The sequence below is a fragment of the Sphaeramia orbicularis genome, chromosome 1 (genome assembly GCF_902148855.1).
Source record: "Sphaeramia orbicularis chromosome 1, fSphaOr1.1, whole genome shotgun sequence".
In the NCBI taxonomy this organism is placed as follows: Eukaryota; Metazoa; Chordata; class Actinopteri; order Kurtiformes; family Apogonidae; genus Sphaeramia; species Sphaeramia orbicularis.
In genome coordinates, this window is record NC_043957.1 from 2,675,348 (window position 1) to 2,699,500 (window position 24,153).

Here is a 24,153-nt window from a genome sequence, read left to right on the forward strand (position 1 = left end):
GACCAGATATATTGCCTTCACATCACCAACAATCTAACAGTGCTGGATTTAGCAGATAAAAGCAGCCTGAGTCTTTTCCGGTGGCTACTCTGCTGCTCTGAGCTCCAAATGTTTGTGTGGTGGGTTTTCGCACCAGCATCTCCTCTACTGTGAACATCAGATCAGCAGACGGCCCATCAGAAGGCAAGCCCTATGGTGAGCCAGGATCTAAATACCAAAAATGTCTGGAAGATAATACTGTTCAAAGGGGTTTAATTTGGGGTCGGGGGTCTGAACTGGAGTGGTCTATGCTAGAGGATGGCAGATGGTGGATGGTTCACCCTTTAGCCCCTGACGTGTCTGTGGTGAGCGTCTGAATGTATGATTTATTCTCAATATTCACAAAAATTCAACCAATCAATAGATAGTTTTCACTTGACGTCACCACCCCCAGGACCCCGCCCCTGCCCCATATTGAGGGTCAAACAGTACACATGAATACATTAAGTATTACCACCTGTATGGACCTAGATAGCCTACTAGGGCAATTACACACCTTTGACCCCTATCAACCTGATCCTCACCATCCACCCTTCCTTCCCCACATCAACAATCGGGCCAGAATTCTGACAAAAACTTAGGAGCGCTGTTCGGGTTGAGGTCGGGTTCGGTTGCATCAGCTTAATTTGCATTGAACATTTGATGTTTTTTAAAAAATACTCATCATATGGGCTAACATAGGCCTACTTAATTTCATGCATGATGCTAATTGCTTTTAAAATACATTTAAATTAGCGTAGCACCCCAAGGCTTAGGTTTCATTTCTGTAATGGCAACGCAATGCATTTCAGATGTTAAACTGAAGGTGTTGTTTAACTGTTCGATCAGTTACTGTCCGATCAGTTACATCTAGAACTGATCAAGTTCGGGTCGGGTTCGGACACAAACATTGAAGTGTGTGTCGGGTTTGGACAGAAATATTTGCCCGAGCCAGGCACCTGTTTAGCGCACCCTTCAACGCAAATAATGAGTGAACAATGGCTTAGCGAACGCAACAAGCGCAGAAACGAATTTTGCGTTCATTAAGCCTCTGCGTTCGCCGACCCATCATTCGCTCTCTATTTGCGCTGAAGGGCGCGCAAACAGCTGCATTCACTATTGAACCCAGAAACGAGCCCCTGACTCACTATAAAAATAGGCTGTTCTGCTTTTTTTGTTTTTTTTCCACTGTTTCCCTTGTCGTTTTTTGGTTTTACTGTTAATGTTTCAAGGATAACGATACTGTATTTGTCAGTAATATTAGATTGTAAAAACAAACAGTCACTGTTACATAATTTCCTGCTTATAAACTCTATTCTCTAAACTCTATGTCTCGTGGACATGCTGATCATTGAACATTGACCGTGCTTGTCAGAAACAGTTTTTAATACTTGACATGTGTGATTGGTTACCGATTAACTGTCAACTATTAAAACTGTTTGTTCCAAAGACTGAATTAGAACAGGAAACTTTTAGGTTTTCAGCTCCTGATGCCTGGAACAAGCTTCAGTCTCAGTTCTGTCTACAAACACTGATTCCTCTGACTGTATTTTAAAGACAGTGTTGAAACTCTGGAATCAAGCCTGTTGGTCTGGAAATGTTTCGACTCATTGTATATGCTTTTGGTTTTTTTTTGTTTGTTTTTTCTGTGTGTGCAAGTGCTTTTATTACTGTCAAATTGTAATTATGCGACTGTATCTCTGCCTTCTTGGCCTGGGCTCCCTTGAAAAAGACATCACCCATCTCAATGGGTTTCTGAAAATAGGGAAAAGCTGCCCAACAGCAGGAGGTTTAGAGGAACGAGTAGAGTGTCTGTAAGTTTCACTTTCACTCTGCCCTTGTACTCATTATGACGTCCAGTTGTGATGCGCGAGTCATGTTTCTTTTTCAACCCGCAGGGCTTTTGTGGAATTATTTGACCTAAACCAACCTGCCCTGCAAATAAACTGACATTCTTTTGACCCGCCCCAACCCACCCCGCGAGGAATCCTCTTCACATCACTAATGCACAGCACCGAACCCACCTCCATATAATACCTGGACAGACCCGTCCATAGACTACAACAGTGGCAAACATAAGGTTCTAATTTGTCCCAAAGTATGAATCTGGAAAGTCCAAAAATTATACTAAAGTTATTAGAAGTTAAAGGTGTCACACTTGTTTTAGTTCAGGTTCCACATTCAGCCCTAGTGTGATCTACAGTAAAATAATAGTCTAATAACATATAAATAATGACTCCAAATTTAAATCAAAATTTCATTGTAAAAAGTCGGAATCGGATCGGTATTGGATCGGTATCGGCAAAACTAGTACCAAAAAAAATTGAATCAGAAGCAAAAAAAAATCCAGATTGGGACATCACTAAATAACTATATTAACTTTGCAGAAATAGAGTCTTTTTTTTTTTTTTTTTGTGCATGTGAAGACTCTTAGTAAGGCTTTTCTTAATTATTGCAGTGCTTCGTTTTCTGGCCTTGTAAAAGAGGCCTGTTGTCCAGCAACTAAAAGTAGAACGGAACAGAACAAAACAGAACAGAACAGAAAAGAACCAAACAGAATGTCGTTATTGTCATTATACATATAATAATAATAATAATGGATTGGATTTATATAGCGCTTTTCTAGACACCCAAAGCGCTTTACATTATTGACCCATTATTCATTCGCTCTCACATTCTCCTTCTGGTGGTGGTAAAGTACATTTGTAGCCACAGCTGCCCTGGGACAGGCTGACAATTTGCACCTACGGCCCCTCCCACCACCACCACCAAACATTCATACACCAGTGTGGGTGGCACTGGAGGCAGAGAGGGTGAAGTGTCTTGCCCAAGGACACAATGGACTGACTAGGACAGAGCGGGATTCGAACCGCCAACCCTTCGGTTATTGACGACCCGCTCTACCACCTGAGCCACAGCTGCCCCATGACATATGCACAAGGAAATTAAAAGAGACTTGAAAAAAGTATTCAAATGGTTCCATATACAGCAGTTACAATCCTAACCAATGCAGGGAGAAAAAAAATGTCCATCTTCTTTTTCCTCTAGTGGCTACACACATTCATTTTAGATCCGATTTCAAGGTGCTTTTGATGACTTATACACCTCTGTACTTGTCTGATCTCATTAAAACTTCTATTCCTTCCTCAGCTCTTTGCCTTCCATCTGTTCCCAAAATCAAAAAGAAGTCAACGGGTTACAGCAGCTTTACCTATCGGGCATCTTTTCTTTGGAATAACCTCCCTGCTGATTTCAGACAACCTGACTTCGTTGAACCTTTTAGAGCTAAACTTGAAACTCATCTGTTTGCCATATCATTCATTCAAATGGCCAACATAAATTATCCCCGTGGCGTGCAGGGCCTGGTCTCACAGCACTCATAAAAAAAAAAAAAAAAAAAAAAAAAAAAAAAAAAATCAGTCAAGGAGAGCTTCGCCGCTGAGATATGTAACATTAATGAACCATGATCCTTCAGATTTAAAGTATTATTTGAATATTTTTTCAACTCAAGCACATGCTCTTCAAACTATGAGCCTTTTTCTATCCTAACCCTCTCCCTCCTTCAGTCCTCCCCTTTACCCAGGAAGCTTTGTCCTGGATCATCAGCTGTCCTTGACCTCCTGCGATGCCTCTTCCTAGAAGCTGGATTGGGATTCAGCCTTTGTACTTCCCTCTCTGCCATGTAAGAGTTGTCTTTGTCTCTGCTCTCTCTTCTCTGTGGATGCTGAAGGCTGAGTGCTGAGTTTTCTCTGAGTGTTTGTGTATCTCTTCCTTTCTGTCCGGGTTCCCATGACGGAGGAGTATGGCTCAGGTCCTGTACTCTGTCAATACCGCAGAGCTGCCGATCATCTCCTGGACTGTATTCTGCATATTCATTGATGCAAATACTGTTTATACGTACATTCCTGACACTTGTTGCATGTCACGTCTTTTCTGTAGCTCTTCCATGTTTGTTTTGTTTTCATGAGTTTTTGGGTCATTTTTTTCTTTATTCAAGCTGAGGGTGTTGTATCCTGTGTGGACTGTTTTCCTTACGTTTTCAAAGGGTTGAAGTGCTGTTTGGTTTCCAGCATTTTTCCTAAGCTTGTTAACAAATACAGTCGTGGAAAAAATGATTAGACCACCCCTGTTTTCTTCAGTTTCTTGTTCATTTTAATGCCTGGTACAACTAAAGGTACATTTGTTTGGACAAATATAATGATACCAACAAAAATAGCTCATAGTAGTTTAATTTCAGAGCTGATATCTATCCAAGTAACATGTTTTTCTTGATAATAACCAAAATCACTTCAGTTCTTACATCAATATCTATGGCATTGTACTGACAAAAACAGTGCTTTTAGGCATTCCATGTTTTCTTTTCTGTCTGTTTTAGTCACATGATACATACAGGAGTTAGGACTGGATTGCAGAACCATTGTTTTTGATGACTTTGATGGTCTAATAATTTTTTCCGCGACTGTATATGGATATAAAACACATATGTATAAAACAGCAGCTGGGCCTAAAGTACATCCTGTTCTGAATACTTTCAGATCTGTCAGTGTCACTAACTTGAACACTTATCAAAGTCACCTACTGCACACTTGTTGCTTTAGTTATTATTGTTATAATTACTATTTTTTTTTGTTGTCATTTTAACTTTTTTTCTTTTTTTTTCTTTTTCTATTGTATGTAATGTGTACTGTCATGTGCTGCTGTACGTTTGAATTTCCCCCTTGAGGGATCACTAAAGTTTATCTTATCTTATCTTATCTTCGTTTCGTCTGTGTATTTGACACCTACACTGGAAAAAATGCCCCTCTAAAAAAAAGTTTAAAAAATTTTAATACAAGATATTTTTGCTTGAATTAAGCAAAAAAAAAAAAAAAAAAAAAAAATGCCTATGGAATAAATGAAAATTATTGTGGTAAGATTTCTTAAGATCTAGCCTATCTAAAAATAAGTACTTATATCTCACTGAAAAGTTACTCTTTAGGTGATTATGTCTTATTTTAAGTGTGATCAGATATTTTGGCTAGAAACGAGAAAAATACACTTGGTAGGATTTTGATTTTTTCCAGTGTAGGCTTTAAGTAGTGTTTTACATGATGAAATCCACCTTTTAATATCAATAATATACTGTGAATACTGTACAAAAAACACAATATAACAGGGTGGTGCATCACAAACATGTATCTCAAAGCAAAAATGAATTCCACAACTAAAGCAAGAAATCCAACGAACACAACTCAGCAGGTCTCCTTTCACTAAAGCCACAGCTGTACCATGAACAGCATCTCAAAACACAATCACCACTATTAGTACAATGACAAAAACTTACAAATGTTCTAAAAAAAAAAAATGCATTATATGAACAAAAACTACTACTTATGTTTCAGTATGCCTGCCAGCCACTGTGCATAAGAAAAAAAAAAACAAAAAAAAAAAACCCTGACTGCCAATCAAATCAGTCTCATGACACTACACATTTAATGCTGGTCTAAACCAGACTCTTAATAACCCAATTCACAGCCACCCAACAGAACCCTCCAGGAACAAACCCATGGTGACAGTAGCAAGGAAAAACGTCCTTTTTCCTGCCTAGTATGCCCTCTGACCTTCCAATCAAATGATCTGAAAATACCGACATTATTGTACACCCCTCGATTGTCCCCATGTGGCCAAAATGAAATCTAATTGGTTCCAGCAACAGGTTCATTGCCATTTATTTGAAGCTCCAGAGGCTGCAATATTGATTCTGAGCCTCAAGGCAGATTTCTTTCACCCCATAACTCATGATGGTGAAATATTATTGGACAAACGCTCTAACATACACTTACACTACTGGAACCAGTGCAACCAAAAGAAAAGATACGCAACAACGAGAACAGACTACTAGGAATAATTCAATACATCTTATGGTACAAGTACACACTGACACAGACCCAGACTTACATACTCATTTATCTATAAAATATTCAGTTCAGGGCCATCAGTACAACAGAGGTGTACCGAACGAAGACATGTAGCCTATGTGAAGAACGCAAACACACGGGAAGCAGGGTGCACACAAGCAGAACCCATGTGCAGGGTTTCCTCTATATACATTCAGCAGCGGCAAATTCTCAGCACCACTGCAAAAAAACCCAAAACATGACAACAGAGACTATAACTGAGGCACAGAAGCCCGGCCGGACATCCAAAGCACGTTAAGTTTCACTTTTGGTTTTCCGTATGTTGCAGCTTGAGGCACCAAAGAGTCCACGGGTTCCTTTTTAGCCAAAAGGTTTTTGTTTTTTAACTCAAGTTGGCAAAATCAAGTGAACCTGCTCCTCTTCTCCATCACCGTACCTCTACTGCGGTGTTACTGTGAAGTCACGTTCACAGCACCTCAGCGAATACTGTGAGGCATTCAAAAACACTCAGGAAATTACTGTGTTTGCTAGGGATGGGAATCATTAAGAATTTATCGATTCTGATTCCGTTACCGATTTTGCTTATCGATCCGATTCCTTATCGATTCTCATTGGGTGAGGGAATAAAAGAGTACAAACAGGTGTGTTTGCATTAACTGTCTTTTATATTTCCATCTGCACAGAAAATATACCACATACAGTATGTAAAAATAATAAGAACAGATGACGCTGGGCCCGGTTCGGGGGGGGGGGGGGGGGGGGGGGGGGGGGTGGGTCGTACAGTGAAAGTGAAACTTAAGACTCTTTACTAATTCCTCTATTGATGCATGTCCACTACGTCGAACCAGTTCGACTCATCTCCCGTTGTTGTGCACCTCCCTTACTTTCCCCTACCTTCAGAAACTTGTATTTGGGTACAACGTTCGTTGCCTGCACCAGAACCAGAACTGGGCCCAGCGTTCACTCTGCCGCTACATTCACAAGCGCCGCTAACTAGCGTTTCAAATACGTGACATTCCTGTGAATGAATCACATGCTGTGGACAAATGTTTGAGGATATTGGAGGGATTCCACCCTTTAGAAGACATGGAAGCTGTGACAGTGTTCCAGTGGACCTGGTGTGGTCTGTTTAGACCTGCTGTGGTCTGTTTAGACCTGGTGTGGTCTGTTTAGACCTGGTGTGGTCTGTTTGGACCTGGTGTGGTCTGTTTAGACCTGGTGTGGTCTGTTTGGACCTGGTGTTGTCTGTTTAGACCTGGTGTGGTCTGTTTGGACCTGGTGTGGTCTGTTTGGACCTGGTGTGGTCTGTTTAGACCTGGTGTGGTCTGTTTGGACCTGCTGTGGTCTGTTTAGACCTGGTGTGGTCTGTTTAGACCTGGTGTGGTCTGTTTGGACCTGGTGTGGTCTGTTTGGACCATTTCTGCCTCAACGCCATGTTGACTACGTTCTGACCGAAACAATGCAGCGTACGTGTGACGTCATCGTGCATGCGCAACAAAGACGGCATCGATAAGCAGAATCGTTAAGCAGGAACGCAAATGATTCCAAGGAATCGAGCTACTGGGATCCGGTTCTCAAAAAAGAACCGGTTCTCGATTCCCATCCCTAGTGTTTGCCATAAATGAACACTGAACTTTAAAAAATAAAAAAATACATAATGTGCCTGTTAATGCACAAATGACTGAACAATATTTTGTTGAAATGTCCTGTGTCCCACAGGTAGTTTCAGACCCCCCCCACTTCATTGGACTCCTTCAGTGCACCAAAAATGTATCGAACTGAAGACTCCTGTACTGAAAACGTACCAAACTGAATTTTTTCTGTACCATTAAACCCCTACTATAAAATATATACGATTTTACACAATTTTAGACCTTTATCTTTAAATGCAATTCATTGGGATGAACCCCATACCAAAAAAGCTAATAAACAATTAAAGAAAATACGGAACAGAAAACATGGAAAAACAAACATTAAAATATGTACATCTCCATTCATGACACTAGAAAAATAAAATGGTTAACTATGACTGAACTGGACATCAGTGGGAAGTATACAGAGCTTGAATTAATGACCAACAACAGAGTTTAACCATAAGAAACACAAACGGCAATATATTCATTAATAACAAACACTCTGCCTTAAAGTAAGATGATAAAGTATGTTTAAATATCCAATCGATGAGATGGATCTAGTATCAGCAGGTCAGTTATTCCAGTCCACTGGGGTTTTTACTTGAAAGCTCTTTTGCCAATACTTATCTTAATACGAGTTGTGCTGAAGGCTTAACCTTATAATGCGATCTACAAGGTGCAAGATATTGTTGCAAATAAGAAGGATAAGTCAAGTGGATGTTTTTAAAAATAAACTGAAGCCAATGAATGCATCTTCTTACACTTAGTCTACATCTATTTACAAAAATGTCACACATCTGTACAACAATGAGTAAAGGTAGGACGTCCAAGGACAAATCTACAAAGTCTATTATATGATGTGTTAAGATGAGTAATATCTGATTTCAATGCATTTTGAAGGACAGCATAAAAATAATAGGTAGTATAAGTTGATAAATTAGCTTATGTACGTTTGGACAGACGAAATGTGGGCAATACAAAGTACTAATTCTCATGTTGACCTTGTATAAGATATTATTAATACATGTATTAAATGATTCATAATTACTGACATATCTGAGACGGACAAACGTTGCTAAAGTTGAATAAATAAAACCATTACATCTAGGAACAGTCTTTTAGTAATCTTGGCTTTTATAGTATTTTTCATTAAATATGGCTTGTCCCTGACCCTTGTAGTAGTAAAAAAGAAAAACCCAAAAAGGATAATTGAATAAAACTGACTTTATAATTCCAGACAGCACATTTAGTACCTTCTACACTTTAACAATGATGTTTTTTTTTTCTCTCCTATTTGTTGCACCAAACAGAGCATAACGTAAAATACACAATATCCAAACCCAAAAGTGACTAATTACAGCAGATGCTTCTGCATCTGGATGTGTGGCTTTTACATGGATTTCAGTGTCTGCACTTGGGTGTATCTGTGAACACACACCAGGCACCTGCTCTACTAGTATGTAAGCAACATTATTTCCCTCTGTAATTAATGATGCATAATGTAGCACTAAGTCCCAAATGGCTAAGAGGTCACAGCTTAATGAGTTTCAGGTTTGTTTGGGATTTTTTTATTTTTTTTTCCAATAGAAAACAGCTGAATTATACACCACATACAGCTTTTAATTGATTTCTCTTCTAGGGATTTTTGAAAATGGATTCCCTTCAATGCATCAGAGGGAATAATGTGCAGAATTAACAAAATGATCGGCCTTTATCTGTTGCTTTTGGGTGGAAAAATACAGTTAATACTCTGAAAGCTGATGTTTATTTATCAAATCTAAATTCACAGCCTAATTTCACTTGGTTTCTCTGGCTTTTTAAGGACGTTTTGCTTTTGTACATATTCTTGACCAGAAGATAAATGTATAAAACCATGTGCAGGTACATGACTAAATTGGGGTACACAATTAAAGATAATAGGGCTGTTTTTGTCCCGATTTTCCCCCTTCCCGACCAAGGACGGCAAACGCCAGATTATTCTATGTTTTATAAGATTATCCTATTAGATTATCCTGTGGTCTGAGGTGTGTTAAGAGGGAATTTGTCCTGATAATCGGCTCCAAAACGGGTCAGGCCCGAAAATCGTAAATATTAAACTTGTTCGATATTTACAACCAAAAATCTTGGTGTGTGGGGAAAACCGACGACTCCTGAGCAGAATCCTGCTCTGGTCCACTTTTCCAAACCCGCACCCACCTGTACCCGTATACATTAGACCCGCAACCCAACCCGACCCGTGATTAAATGCAATGTCTACACAGTAACCCACTTGTAAGGGCTTTTTTTTTTTGGCTAAAACACACACCATCAGTAAATCTGCGACATGTGCTGCTCAATGACGTTTGTGGCCGGATGTAAACAGATGTGAAACTCACTTCAAAATAAAACAAACCTGCTGTGGATCAACCACGGTGAAATTAGATGATCATCATCATTAAATGTCCTGCAAATTATTTTCATCCATGAATTTTTATTTTTTCACTTCCTTGCCCGCTACCCACCCGCATTTCATTTAATTTTACCTGTGCCCGGGAAATTCTTTTTTTTTTTTTTTTCTACTAGTCACTGGATGTTTTTGTGGGTTACCCGACCCGGTGCAGGACCCAGATCATGCTGTTTCTTCTTCTTTGTTTTTGTCAATCATGTTTGATCACACGGAATTTCTGGCTTGGAGGACTAGATTGTAGATCAGTAGTGAGACAGAATTGTTATGTGTGTGGTGTGCTGTGTTGAGATAATCGGAGCACAGCGCACACAGTACCATCAAAACTGTTCAATGCCTGATTTTTTTGTCTACATGTGTGGGGTCTGTCACAGATAAAAAATCTCTTCAGATTTAGAAAATCCTTATGTGTGTACCCCGCTTTCGACAGAATTGTTCTCATCAGGTACATAATGTGCATAAACAAGGTTCAGTTTTATAAAATGAATCCTCTTGGAACTGTGCACATGTACATAATCCTCATTTCCATTCCCATTATTGACCATAAACACATACTGAAACTGCCTTAACAAATAATTTGCAGCTCAAATTTTATGACGTCGCACTGAAAACAACAGAGTGCAAATCAGTTGAGCTGACATGGAGCGTCACTGTTGCAGGATCATAAGAAGAACAGAGGAAGGCTGTCTTTTAGCTTTACAGCTCATCGGTGTGCACGCAGAAAGCACAGGAGCATCCTTTCTGCTTCACTAACACCGCAGCCACTCTCTCTCTTGTATACAGCTCCTTGTTACTAATAAATTACTCTTATGTAAACTATGAGCCTCCCTGCAGTGATGTGTCAGTCATTAAATGAAAAATAACAGCTCTTAACTCGGTAATACGCATATATATAAAACCGAGGAGTTGAATATAGAAACAGAAAAATCAGAGTTATGTCAAAAGAAAAGGACGCTCAAAACAAAATCAGCCAGTGGAAAAGTACGCAGAACTTATATAATACCCTCCGGCTCATTGATACCCTGCCTACCCAGGGATTCATATTGAGTCTTAACTTTCAATCTTTTTACACACTTTTCAAAAATGTGTAAAAATGTAAGGAAAATGTAAAGAACGTGTGTGTGAAATTTGAAAAGAATCAGGTGAATGGTGTCTGAGAAATGGGTTGGATAAAAGTTCTAAGTTGAAATTTCAAAAAAGTGTAAAAAAAAAAAAAAAAAATGTATTTAGTGTTAAGAGAGACTTATCAGTTGATTATATTATTAAATCTAAATATATTATTAAATCTAAATCTGATTATCTAAATAGCTAATGTTTACCGACATATTTTTATCTATCTAGGTTTTTCTTTCTCTGACTTAGAAATTCAGTCCAACAGTTTCTAAACTGACACATGATGTATAATCTGTTTTCAATATCAGTATTTTCTGGGGGAAGCAGCTGAAATGATGTCCACCAACTAATTACCCATCAGCTTTTCCAGCTCCAAACTATCATCATTATCTTCATAATCAGAATTCCGAGATTAAAGTCAGAATTCTGAGGAAAAAAGTCTCAGAATTACAACTTTAATCACAGAAGTCTGACTTTTTTTTCAGAATAATAAGAATAAAAATATATTAGACCTTAATTTTTTTTTTTTTTTTTTTTCCTAGTGTCTCTAATCCTCTTCCGTAGATAAATATCCAAAGCTGTTATCGAATTTTCTCTATGTCAAAATTACGAATTGAAAGCTTGGATCTTTCAGACAATAAACGACGCTGAGTGAGAATAAAATCAGACCATAACTTACTACATACGACTAGAAATGCAACAGTTACCATTGTCAAAAAGCATAAAAATCCAACAGAAATATCTAATCAATCAGCCTTCTTAGCAACGACTACCGTTCCCTGTAACACATGTTCACACAGTCCTCCAGCGGAAACAGCTTTTCCTCAAGAGCTGCTTTCCAAAACACTTGACAAGAACAGAAATTGGCAATTCACTTCTTTACTTGTTCATTTTTTCCTCTTTTTTTTTTTCCCCTGCTCATTTTTTTATTGATCGCAATCACTTGTTCCCTGCACGTGTTCAAATTGCACAGCCCGTTTTTGTCTCTCTTTTTTTTCCCTCCTTCCAACTGTGAGAAGCACAGCCTAATCAAGGCAAATTGGTGCTAATCTTCTCACCCTTTAGCAGCAGATTGAGAGAGAGCAGCGGAAAGAACAATTTCAATAAAAACTGAACAGGATAGACAGGGAAATACTTGGCAGTGGGGATACATGATGGAGAGAACAGATGATGTTGTGGAGATCATCTTAGAAGCATCAGAGCCACAGATGGGATGGAGTGAAACCTACCAACTTGTTGAACCGTTCTAGCAGCTGATTGGGCCTGATGGACCACCACGTGTTGTCATTGTCTTCTCTGATTCCAAAACTAGAAAAAGAAAAAGGGAAATATTTGAAGTCAGAGCTGGAAGTGTCTGTGCAGAGTGAAAAAGCAAATTTGAGGTGGTTGTGTCAGTGGTGCTACATTTTTGCAGTCACCGTCATTGAAGTTACCTTAAAGGAGTGATATTTAGCTGTTTTTTTAAATGTAATTATGCATTTTTAACCCTTTCATGCATAGTGGACAACTATTCTCTTGTATATTCATGGATTTTGTTGTTTTACTTGCATATCAGCCAACACAGTGGACGCTTATATAGGTCAAAACACAGTAATGTCCCATCAGAGAGCAAATTTTAATTGATTGCCATTCCAACATTTATTTCGATATAAAGTAGCTCCTTGTTTTGGATAATCCCTTATGGTCCAAATAAAGCAAAAATTAATTTAAAATTAAAAATGTGGGTCATTTAGCAACAGTCATCTGTCAAATTGTCTCTAAAATGTCCTGTTAGCGAGATTTCAATACTGTGTTTTGACCCTCATACACCATCCCAGACTGTAACTCATACCATTACTGTAACTTTCCTGTTCTCGATAAACCTGATCTGCAGAAACATATTTGAGAGTAAATAAATTGCTAATTATTACACTTTTTTTTTGTTTGTTTGTTTGTTTTTTACTGTTTCTATCTGTATTTTCCTGTTTCTATAGTTAACTGACAGTTGTATTTTATTTTTGTAAATATTATATAAATGTATGTATATTTATATCTGTTACTATACATACAGAGAGCTAGCTAGCCAGTGCAGAAAGAGATGAACTGTCTACAAAAAAAATGAAAAAATGATTTAGGCAATTATTGTTGGAAGATGATGATATTGACCTCAGAGCAGAATATTTAGTTCAGGATGCACCTGTTTGGTTCACTAACACAAGTATTCATTCAAGTGCACTCGAACTCACAAAAAGAAAATGACTCAATAAATTCATGAAAGTTGTGAATGGATATGTAAAAATATCTGACTAGCGACACTTATTGTCACAGCTCTAAGGAAGGCAAGCGTCAACAAGACTTTTTTTTTTTTTTTTTTTTTGTTAAATCATCCACCACGGAACATGAAGTAAAGATAACTCATGCATTTTATATTTTTCACTGTCCAGTGCAGTTCTGCATTTGCATGGGCTGTTTTATTGACATGTACACTATTGAGGCACATCACACTTACAGTTTGCAGGACTTCAACTTCCTGTTTACCTGTAATGTTAGAGTTTAAACAAAATGTTCAGGTTAGTTGTGATTAGTTAGGATAAATGTCAAATCTGTGTTTATTTTTACGCTTAAAAGTCAGATTTTTCTCCCTGAATCTGAGATAAACAAACAAAATGGACCATAAATAATTATTTATGATCAGACCATGACAAATATTTCATAAATTTAAAAACAGACAATCATAAGGATTAAACAATGAAGTGTTGAGTAAAATGAATGAGTATTGATGACAATGAAAACAAAATTAACCCAAAACATTAAAGAAAACGTAACTGAAATGATATTACTTCCCACGTTAAATTGTATTATGACATTGTTGTCATTATTTAACATCTCTATATTTTTGTTCATACATTTCCTGCTATTTTTTACAGTTTTTTTCAGCAAAGCAATAGCCTTAATTCATGAACAGACTGAGTTTGAACATGCCTAGCTTCAGCAAAAAACATAGATTTTATGCATCGTATTTAATATTTTTGGACATATGCATATTTCTGCACACAACTGCTATCCTGCGTATAATTTGTTTTATTTTTATTGTGCCTGCGTTTTTTTTATCGCTGCGTGTCTTCTCTTTGCACTGTGTGGGACAGTACTTCAATTTCATCGTATTTGTACCACGTACTTAGTATGATTGTGCAATGACAGTAAAGATTTATCTTATCTTATCTTTAAATACTTGAATGTAATTTAGACACAAAAGTACTTTGTAAATGTATCATGCTTTTGTAAGTTTTGATATCTACACTCTGGTTTCCGCCACAGTGGAGCCCACCACTCAGGTTTCAAAGTGTGTGGTACACCAGGTTTAAAGGTGCTCGCAGGCAGTTTGGGCCGCTGCCAGGGTTTCACAATTTGTGCAGGGAACAACCAGATTGGGCTTAAAGGTTTTAAAGGTTAACCCGCTACTCGCAGAGGAGTTGTTAACAACCAGTTGAGCTTCTGGGATTCTTTGAGTCCCTGGGGGTGCAAGTAGCAGATTGTGCTCACGACGAGGCAGGTAACCCCAAGGGCGGTGGTATCTTTTCTGCACTTTCCTTTTGTTTAATGTTTTATTCTACTATTATCCGATGTCATTTTATGTGTTTCTGTGCCTTTGTAAAGCACTTTGAATTGCCTTGTGTATGAATGGTGCTGTACAAATAAATTTACCTTGCCTTCATTAATGTAATGAAACCAACACAATGCCCTTTAACCCGCATTCCATAGTCATTAAAAAAACAATAGATATAGATAGACTATATTTGGAACATAAGTGTGCAAAAGAAATTCCAGATTTAAAATGACACTCCCATATACGGATATAAATCAACCAAAAAAGAAAAATGTCACACAAATGTCTAACAATTTTATCGTGGCTCTTTAACAATACTTAATGTCCGAAAAGGAGTAGGATGAAGCCAAGCTTATATTGTCCAACCCCAATTTTACATGTCTACGCAAATGAGCTAATGTATGCGGTCCATATAAAGAAGAGGTCAGTCATCAAATTACAAAAAAAGAGAAATGATTACATACCATCAACAACTATTACTGTTGGACTCATGTTCATTGTTACTAAGGGTGTGTTCATACCAGGAAAGTCTGATAGTTCACTTGCTTTGGTCCGGACCACTTTTTTTTTTTTTTTTTTTTTTTTTTTTAAATTGGTGCAGTTCGCATTTACATTGTCCATTTTTGTAAATGAACCAAAATCTATAAACAAAACCACGTGTGCTGAGGTCGTTCATCCATTGGACAGAAATGAGCAGTGTCCATTAAAGCGCTCAGTCCAAAGTGAAAGGACAGAATCATGGACATTTTGCTGCTGTTTTTGTTATCGTCAGTTTTTACAGATGCAGGCGTTGGCACAAGTGTTTGAGCAGCAAGAGCGTTTGATGCAACGTCATTTTAAAACATTGTAGAATTCATTTCTCAATGACGAAGACACGGGGCCAGACAGCTACGGAGGACAGCGCTCATGTGCACATCATGTTGTGACTGTTGGTCTGATTCACGCAAGACGTAACAGGTATGACGCTGGAATTCTGCTCGTATATGAAAAGACTGTTCTCCAAAAGCATTAGTGCTCCGTACTGCTGACCTGAGTGTGTCTATCCTTTATCACCGTTCAGTTTAGCCAGGGACAGAATTCCTTAACGCAGGTAAAGTTTGCTGGGGCTGATGAAGTCGTTTATTTTTTCTTTTCAAGCACAACAGACAGATCTAACCGTCATCCTAATCATTCTCTCGCTGAACAAGCTGAAAACATCTGAGTTTTTATGTGTCCTTTCTATCAGTTGTGTTATATGCACATCTGCACAGATCTCCAAAAGGCAGTGTGTCTGTTCCGAGCTCCAAGTTTGACCACGGTTCATTTTCAGCTCCGTAGCCTATCCTCACTCTGAGCGCTTCTCTGGTCTCTGGTAAAACTCTGTCGTCCATAATGCTTGACACACGACGGGAGCTAGTTAGGTACAAAAAAACCCAACTGTGTCGGATCGGGTCCGGGCTGCTTTCACACCTCAAACGAACCGCACCGGGGTTTGTATGGAACCGCGCCGAGACCACCTCTTCAACTGGGTCTGGGTTCGCTTGTTTGGTCCGGAACAGAGTTCTGTGGTTTTTATTCACACCAGCCCAAAAGGTCCGAACCAAGGGAGCAAACGAACTCTGGTCCGTTTTAAACAGACCAAACAAGGCAGGTGTGAATACAGCCTAAATCTCTGGAAAATGATAAAAAAAAAAAAAAAAAATTAAAATAATAATTTTATATGTAATAATAATAATAATAATAAACTTTATTTGTATAGCACCTTTCATACAGAAATTGTAGCCCAAAGTGCTTCACATTGATTGAAAAAATACAATATTAAAATACATTAAGATTTGATTATATATCAAGAAATAAAATGAAATTTGAGAGAAATACAATAAAATAAAAATAAAAACAGCACAGATTAAAATATTTGATTATACATAGAATTTTTGAAGTGCAAGAAATAAAATGAAATTTGAGAGAAATACAATAAAATAAAAATAAAAACAGCACAGATTAAAATATTTGATTATACATAGAATTTTTGAAGTGCAAGAAATAAAATGAAATTTGAGAGAAATACAATAAAATAAAAATAAAAACAGCACAGATTAAAATATTTGATTATACATAGAATTTTTGAAGTGCAAGAAATAAAATGAAATTTGAAATACAATAAAATAAAAAATAAAAACAGAAATACAATAAAATAAAATAAAAAGAAAAACAGCGCACATTTCTGGTTCCTGAATTGTGACCCCATTTTTATCTCCTTTCAAAGGCTGATGAGAATAAAAATGTTTTTAATTTGGTTTTAAATATATTCAGTGAACTGGCTTCTCTAATGTCTTTTGGAATTGTATTCCATAACTTTGGTGCATAGTTAGTAAAGGCTGCGTCCCCCATTTTCTTTGTAATATTTCTGGGAGTCGCTAGTAACCCTGCGTTTGATGACCTCAGTGTTCTAGTTTGTACATAATCGATCAGTGAACAGCAATGTACAGAACAGCAAAACAAGAATTAAAGAAGATGAGACAGTAGTCCATTCAGACATAGTGTGTGTCCACTTTCATCTTTCTAAGGTCAGTAATAAATGCATATGAATATTTAATTTTTTCATGAATTTCTATGGTGTTTGAGCCTGACAGAACTAGCTGTTTCAAGGTTGTGCTCATTGTCTGAGTTTGTGCTCACGTCTAAAAGTTGACATGGCCAGCTGTGTTTTTTTTTTTTTTTTCCTATTTCTTTCTTTTCTACCAAATGGACATTTCAGCTCAAGGACTGGTGTACTGCGGTGTAGAGAGAGGAGCTTTTCAGGGTGTGGTAGACAGCAGAGGGAAGCAGAGGAAGAGAATAAACACAGAAATTCATCAAGTAGCTGATGTGGTTACAGACACCAAAGAAAGACTGAAAACGCTGGAGCGCACACACCGGTTAGTCAAGAGGTCCGACTCTTCAATGTGACATTGAGCTAATCAGATTTGAGGGAGGAAAGTGTTGGAACAAATCTGTCTTTCTCTACGTCAACCCCCTCTCTCACTAATCAGCAGAAGAGCTTTTAGCGAGCAGAGAGGGATTCATATTTACTCACTAATTCATGTCAACAGCCACATCGACTCCATGACGATGAATAAACAACTATTTACCCCACAACCACTCATACAAAAAGCATGTTCACAGCAGGACGACGACAACAGACACACAACAGGGGATACCAAAATCAAGCCACAATATTATTCATATGACACATTTCCTACTGGTTTATCCTGCTTTCTGCTGTAACCAATGAGTGTCATGCATGGACCAGTCACATGCACAGATTTGACCTTCGACCTGTACAATTTAAGAACGTTCATGGTATTTGTTAGCTCCATAGTTCCTATTTGTGCTCAGGTAAGATAAAATGTAAAAGTGTCACTGGTGTCTTCTCCTATGAGAGAATGAACACAGACAAAGTGTACTCTGAGTGGTGAAAGATTTGGAATTTAGATGAAAAATCGCTACAATTTATTGACATGAATTTAATTGGTATTTATTAAAGCTCATATATGCATAGTCCATCATTAATCATAATTTTATAATAATATCCAGCTCGTTTTCCCTAAAATATCTTAAAATCATTGACTATCATATTTATAAAAGTCCTAGAACTACTTCTGTTGTGGCTTTCAAATAAATTTTTAACCTTCGATTGTAATTTATCATCACTTATTCTATTATTATCCTCTGCATGTTGAAATTTCCAGGTAAAATAAGGTATTTTTCCTACATTTCGCAATTCACTAGTAGCTTTTCCATTGGACATCTGTGCAAAACTTTAATGATATTTACTAAATGTCAAAAAAAACACAAGTGTGTCGTGTCGGTTTTTCCATTAAATCCCAAATACAATGATTTGTTTATTTATTATCACAAGATGACACAAGAAGTCATTCCATAAACATAGCGACAAACATAAATACCATGTTGATTTTCAGATATATTCATTATTATCATATAATATTTCTCTATTCTGTACTAAATTAAAAAATGATCCAGTTTTCTGGTGTGTCCATACTTCTTTTAAAACTCTTCTTCTTCGCTTGTTGTAACATCTGTCAACATCTGTTTTTTTTTATTCATGTGACTCAAGTTGCAGAAAAAGTTCTTTCCATTGCAGTTTTGAGTGATATACCACCTCTTGCCAGCACAAAAAACGTTATCAAAAAACAAGAGTTATAGCAAAATTGTTGTTTTTCTATTCGACAAACTTTTATTCACGAGTTATATTTGCACAAGTTGAGGGTCAATGGAAAAGTGACTAGTGATCATGTAGATATTCACAAAATTGAGGAGTATTTTCAAAGATAATCATATCAAAACAGATAAAACTGAAGAAAAACTGATTTTTTCAGCTAAATGTAACAGTTGTTTGGCCTTTTCACTCCCTTTTAAACATACAACAGTAACTGATCCAATTACTTTTTTTTTTTTTGAACCGTTAAGTCTGTGCTCACACTGCATACTGTAAAATTATATAGATTTGTCAAAACGCAGCAGCTTGTTGCTTCCCACATATTAGTGTACTGGGATTTAAACCTTATGTATTACTTTCACACTTGCAAATACTTACACATAATGCAAATCTACAATCAAACATGATGCATAAACATACCACTACTCCTACTCTGTAAGAACAAATGTAAATTAAATGAATTACTGCTTAATTTATACAGTTCATGCATAAGGCTCATTGTTTTGGTAAAACTATTACACTTCAATCCTATGAACCAGATGTATTTGAGGATGTTGGAGTGAACAGATGCAGTGAAGCTCGGTGTCTCAGCTCAACTCCAGCCAGCTCATGATGTCGTCAAATTGACAGTGGACTAGTTTTGAGAGGATGCTGTTATATATAGAGTATGTGGGTTTTAATCTGCTATAACTGATGCTCCCGGATTTTGGGATTTCCTCCCAACGAGCCACAAGTGTATGAGTAAGTTCCACACTTGTCACAAACTTCAAGCGACACTGCAAGAACTGCTCTCCTCTAAAAATGAAAGGAGAAGAAGCAGAAATTCTTCCCAGTATCAGGTTTATATGAAATGGCCTTTAAGTTGACCTCACGCGGACAATGAAGACCAGTGCTCTGGTCAGGTACAAGAGCAGCTTCTGCTTCTGAAGGGGCACTTAAGAAAACCAACCTGTCCTCCTACCACAGCTCTACAGAGACTGTCATAACATACTGTATCACAGAGCGGTATTGAAACTGTCCACAGCTCTCCTGAGATTCACATACACCGTCTAAAGCTGGGAAATATAGACCAAAAATCATATCTGGATACATCTATGTATATCTTGGTGTTTTCCACAAACTCACCTAAATGCTCAGTTGCCCACAAATGCATCAAAACAGGCTGTGATCAATACACCATCCAAAGACAGGGTTTCTTTTCCTGTTGTACAGCTGGAAAATACTATAAAAATAGCAAATATTATGAGCTATTTTTAAAGGAGCTTCAGATGTTTTGAACTGATCAGAATGATTAAAACAGAATACAATTACAGGATCTTCTGCTAAATAAAATGCACAGCTGTGGGAGTGACAATAGGCCTGACAATACACAGCTGCACAACATACCATCATGTAAATGGATATATATACATATATACTGGGGCGCCGTTAAGGGAGGGTGAACATGATAAATTCATGGGGCCCAGCAGTTATGGGGGGGCCACAGAGCAGTAGAGGGGGCCCAATGGATACAGGTTAGAAGTTGTGAAAATTCCATGTAAGGTCTGCTGTATAATAGAAGCGTAGAACTTGTGAGTTGGACGTTGAAAGCATGTAAAGTTTCACTTTTGTTTTACACCAGCAGAAGTGACAGTAGTTAGGGATGGTACCCCCCCCCCCCCCAACAGGAGATCAACAAGATATTGAATGTTATGCAGGATCCACAACGTTTACCTTTCATGGGACTCAGAATTTGTAGTGGCATCCCAGTATATATATATATATATATATATATATATATAGATAGATAGATAGATATATAGATATATATATATATTAGGGATGTAAACAATGAATCGATTAACGACTAATTGTCGATAAGAATTTGCTCGATCAAATTATTAATTGTTGGTTAATTGCCCTTTCCCGCCCGTCCACACCTATCCGAAGGCTGCCAGTTTGTCTGCACTGCGACGCCGAGGCTGGGATAGGCGGTCATCGAACCAGATCATGGCGTTGATGAGTTAGAATGTCTGGATGGACATGGTGGAGCTAAACACAGACCAGCCTGTGTGTTTGTGGCAGCGGTGCACCCACGAATAAATTCACGCACAAGCGCGGGGTCGGTATCGGAGCATTCTCCCTGGAGGTTGGTCTAGTCTACAGTCAGTGAAAAGTTTCACTTTCACTTCTGCGGGGGCATGGACTGCACTGTTGCACTGTACCCCACAGTATTAGAAGTAGGACAGAGTGATGCACGCACGCAGTTACAAACCAACATGCACACATCCCCCGGCCGTACTGCACGCATGCGAGTACTCCCCCAGCCCCCCCGACGAAACGCACACGCATGCAAACCCCACCACCACCAGCGAAAGGCATGAGCGTGCACCCCCCCATTCCACACCGGCACATCAACAGACGAATTCCACAGGAAACACTGACTGTATCCAATGGTTCAATAAATCAGTCATTAAGGAATATGACGTTTTTTTCATTAAGTGTATAATCAATATTTAGCTTTTATTCTTATAGACCATATTGAAAAAGAAATTCAGGTTCTCAGGAAAATTGCCACTTATCAATTAATCATTAATCAATCGATAAGGGCAACCAACTAATGATTAATGAATTAATCAATAATTTGCATCCCAGTATATATATATTTTTTATTTTGTTTTTTTACACATTTCCTGTTTTTTTTTTTTTCCTTTTTTATATACAAAACACCTTCATTTAACATCAAGTGGTTCAGGGAGAGCCGGTGGAAACTGGCGGTTTTGCTCAAATCTGGCACAAACATCTTTCCTGTTTTTGAGGTTAATGTATTATTGCACACTGCCCCTGAATGGAATAAATAAATTACACACAAATTGCAGATTTCCCAGCTATTTTCCCTCGATTACTTCATAACTGAAGTGAGAGTGGGGATGGTCGGGCCACCTAACAGGAGAATAGGATTATGTAGAGCAACGTCAAACTGTATCCCTCGAAACTGTCTCATTCTGTATCTCAAATGAAAATCTATTGACATTAAAAAACTTCTGCAGCCCAGAAAGTTAGTGCACCTGCCCGACCTTCACCTGAAGGCACCCTCAGATCACACCGCTTCGGCAGAGCCAGTGGCGTTCTGGAGGACCAAACTCAGCCCTATCATCACGTCTTTTCTCCGCTGCCATCTGGAAGGCGCTACAGGCCCTTGAAGAGCTGCACCTCCAGGCTCAAAAACATCTCTTACCCCTGGGCCATCGCTGAACCTCATGAAACATCATCCTCCTAAAACCCCCTCATCATCATAACACTCCACACCGCAGGACTGACGGCTGAAGAGTTACCAAACAAAGAGGAAAGGTGCAATATCAAGTTCATTTTTGGGGACAAGTGCTGAAGATGCTGTTTCTTCTCTTTTTTTCTGTCATTCAAGTCTGTAAAAGACCCTCAAATCATACTTTGATCTACAAGGTGTCCACAGAGTGTCTCTACAATTTAAAAAAATCACTACAAAAGCCATTTGTTCGATATACTCAGTGGTTATCAAAGTCTTTCATCGTTTTGTTAGATCATGTGCAATCAAATCATTGGTCCCTTTTTCTTCAACAGGAGATCAATTAGTGCAAATATTGACTTTAACCTTTTCATTGAATATGTGTCACCACAACTGGATGACCTCCAACCAACCATCATTTTCCAAATAGCTGGTGCACCACCACATTGGGTTCTGCATGTTGGTGGGTTTCTAAATCAAACATTTACACACTGATGGATTGGAAGGGATGGTCCAATGCTCTGAACACCTCATTCACCACATATCACTGCCCTGGATTTCTTTCTATGGGGTTATGTAAAAGATATTGACAAGACATCAACAACCTGAAGACAAAGATCACTGATGCCCTTGACACCACTGATGAGGCTATGATACAGAAAACAAGACAAGAAATCCAGTACCGCCTGGATGTGCTTGGTGCAAACATAGAGGTGTATTAAGTGAGACGAAAAACTTCAATATCTACTTTTCATTTTCTAATAATTTCCACAGATTTGTCTATGTATTTGCTTTTGTAATAAATTTGTTAAATTGTAAAGAGATTTCATGGACACCCTGTACTTTCAATTAAGCTCCACATCTATGTTTTAAGTTATTTATTTAGCGCCACCACTAGGCCAGATTTGGAGGTGTGTTTATTCGTGCGATTTTTATAGCCATATGTTTGGTTTTAAAGGATGCAGCGCTGTTAGATTTTCTTTGATTGAGCTCAGTTCAAAGCTGAGGAATTGGATTTTCTGCTCATTAAGAGCACTCTATTTGAGTCTATTTCATCCTAAAAGTGTTGGAAGGGGGTTGAAGAGTAAAGACGGGTTCTGTGCACGTCCACAAAACAATTATACACACGTGTGATGTTGAAACAGAAAATGGCCTTCCTCTTGATGAAGTGGAAGCAGAATATCATCGAAAATACTGTAGGAGTCCCGAGAAGTGAAAAGTGTTCGAAAAGGCTTTTGTCTGCAGTGATAATTATTAAAAAGACAAGACATAAAGCAAGGCCTTGAGATGGTACTGTCTGATGCTTTCGGGGTTTTTTTTAATCAAATAATAATCAAAAGTAATGGGTAATGAAACAGTTGCTGCTGTATGACATGGACGCTGCTAAAATTCAGAACTAATTAGGCTGTTAATGTAAGAAATGTCTCAACATATTGTGACTTTTTTCTATCACGAGCCCTGTTAGAAACGCTTATTGTATTTTTGGTCGGAAAACTTTGAAATGACTTGACTCCGTTGTTCGCCGAAACATGAAACGGTAACATCTGATGCTGACGAAGGGGTTGAGAAATGTCAGAGATGAAAAGTTGAGAGGAGAGCAGATGAAAGGGGGAGGACAAGAGGAGAGGACATCCAGAGACGAGGCTGGCACTGTTGTGGTGATAATGAGACACATGTCACCCTGTCACCTCTCCACCTCTTTCAGATACAACACCTGCATCGCCTTACAGCTCGCCTACACCAGCCATCCTATGTATACGTCCATCTGTCAGTTCATTTAGCTCTGATCCCTGCATACATTATTACAACAATATACAACAATTCACCATATAGCAGGGTTCTGAGTCTGTCCATATGTACAGTACATTCAGCACCAATGAAAACTTCAGTTCAAAATTATATGTAGCTTCCTTAGGCAATGTTTACAATGTTTGATCACAGTTTCTTTTTTTTTTCTTTTTGATTTTTCAATTTTTGATGAATTTTTGAAATTTAAAAAAATTGCCTTCCCTCATAATGG

General features: G+C 38.1%; 1 protein-coding gene across 1 annotated transcript in view; it reads right to left on the reverse strand.

Annotated features, from left to right (window-relative positions):
• Positions 1-24,153, reverse strand: part of tenm3 (teneurin transmembrane protein 3) — a 776,142-nt gene that overhangs the window by 652,542 nt on the left and 99,447 nt on the right. The window contains exon 3 of the mRNA XM_030128911.1: positions 12,335-12,413. The gene's annotated coding sequence lies outside the window, so the exon portion shown is untranslated. The remainder of the gene's footprint in view (positions 1-12,334; positions 12,414-24,153) is intronic.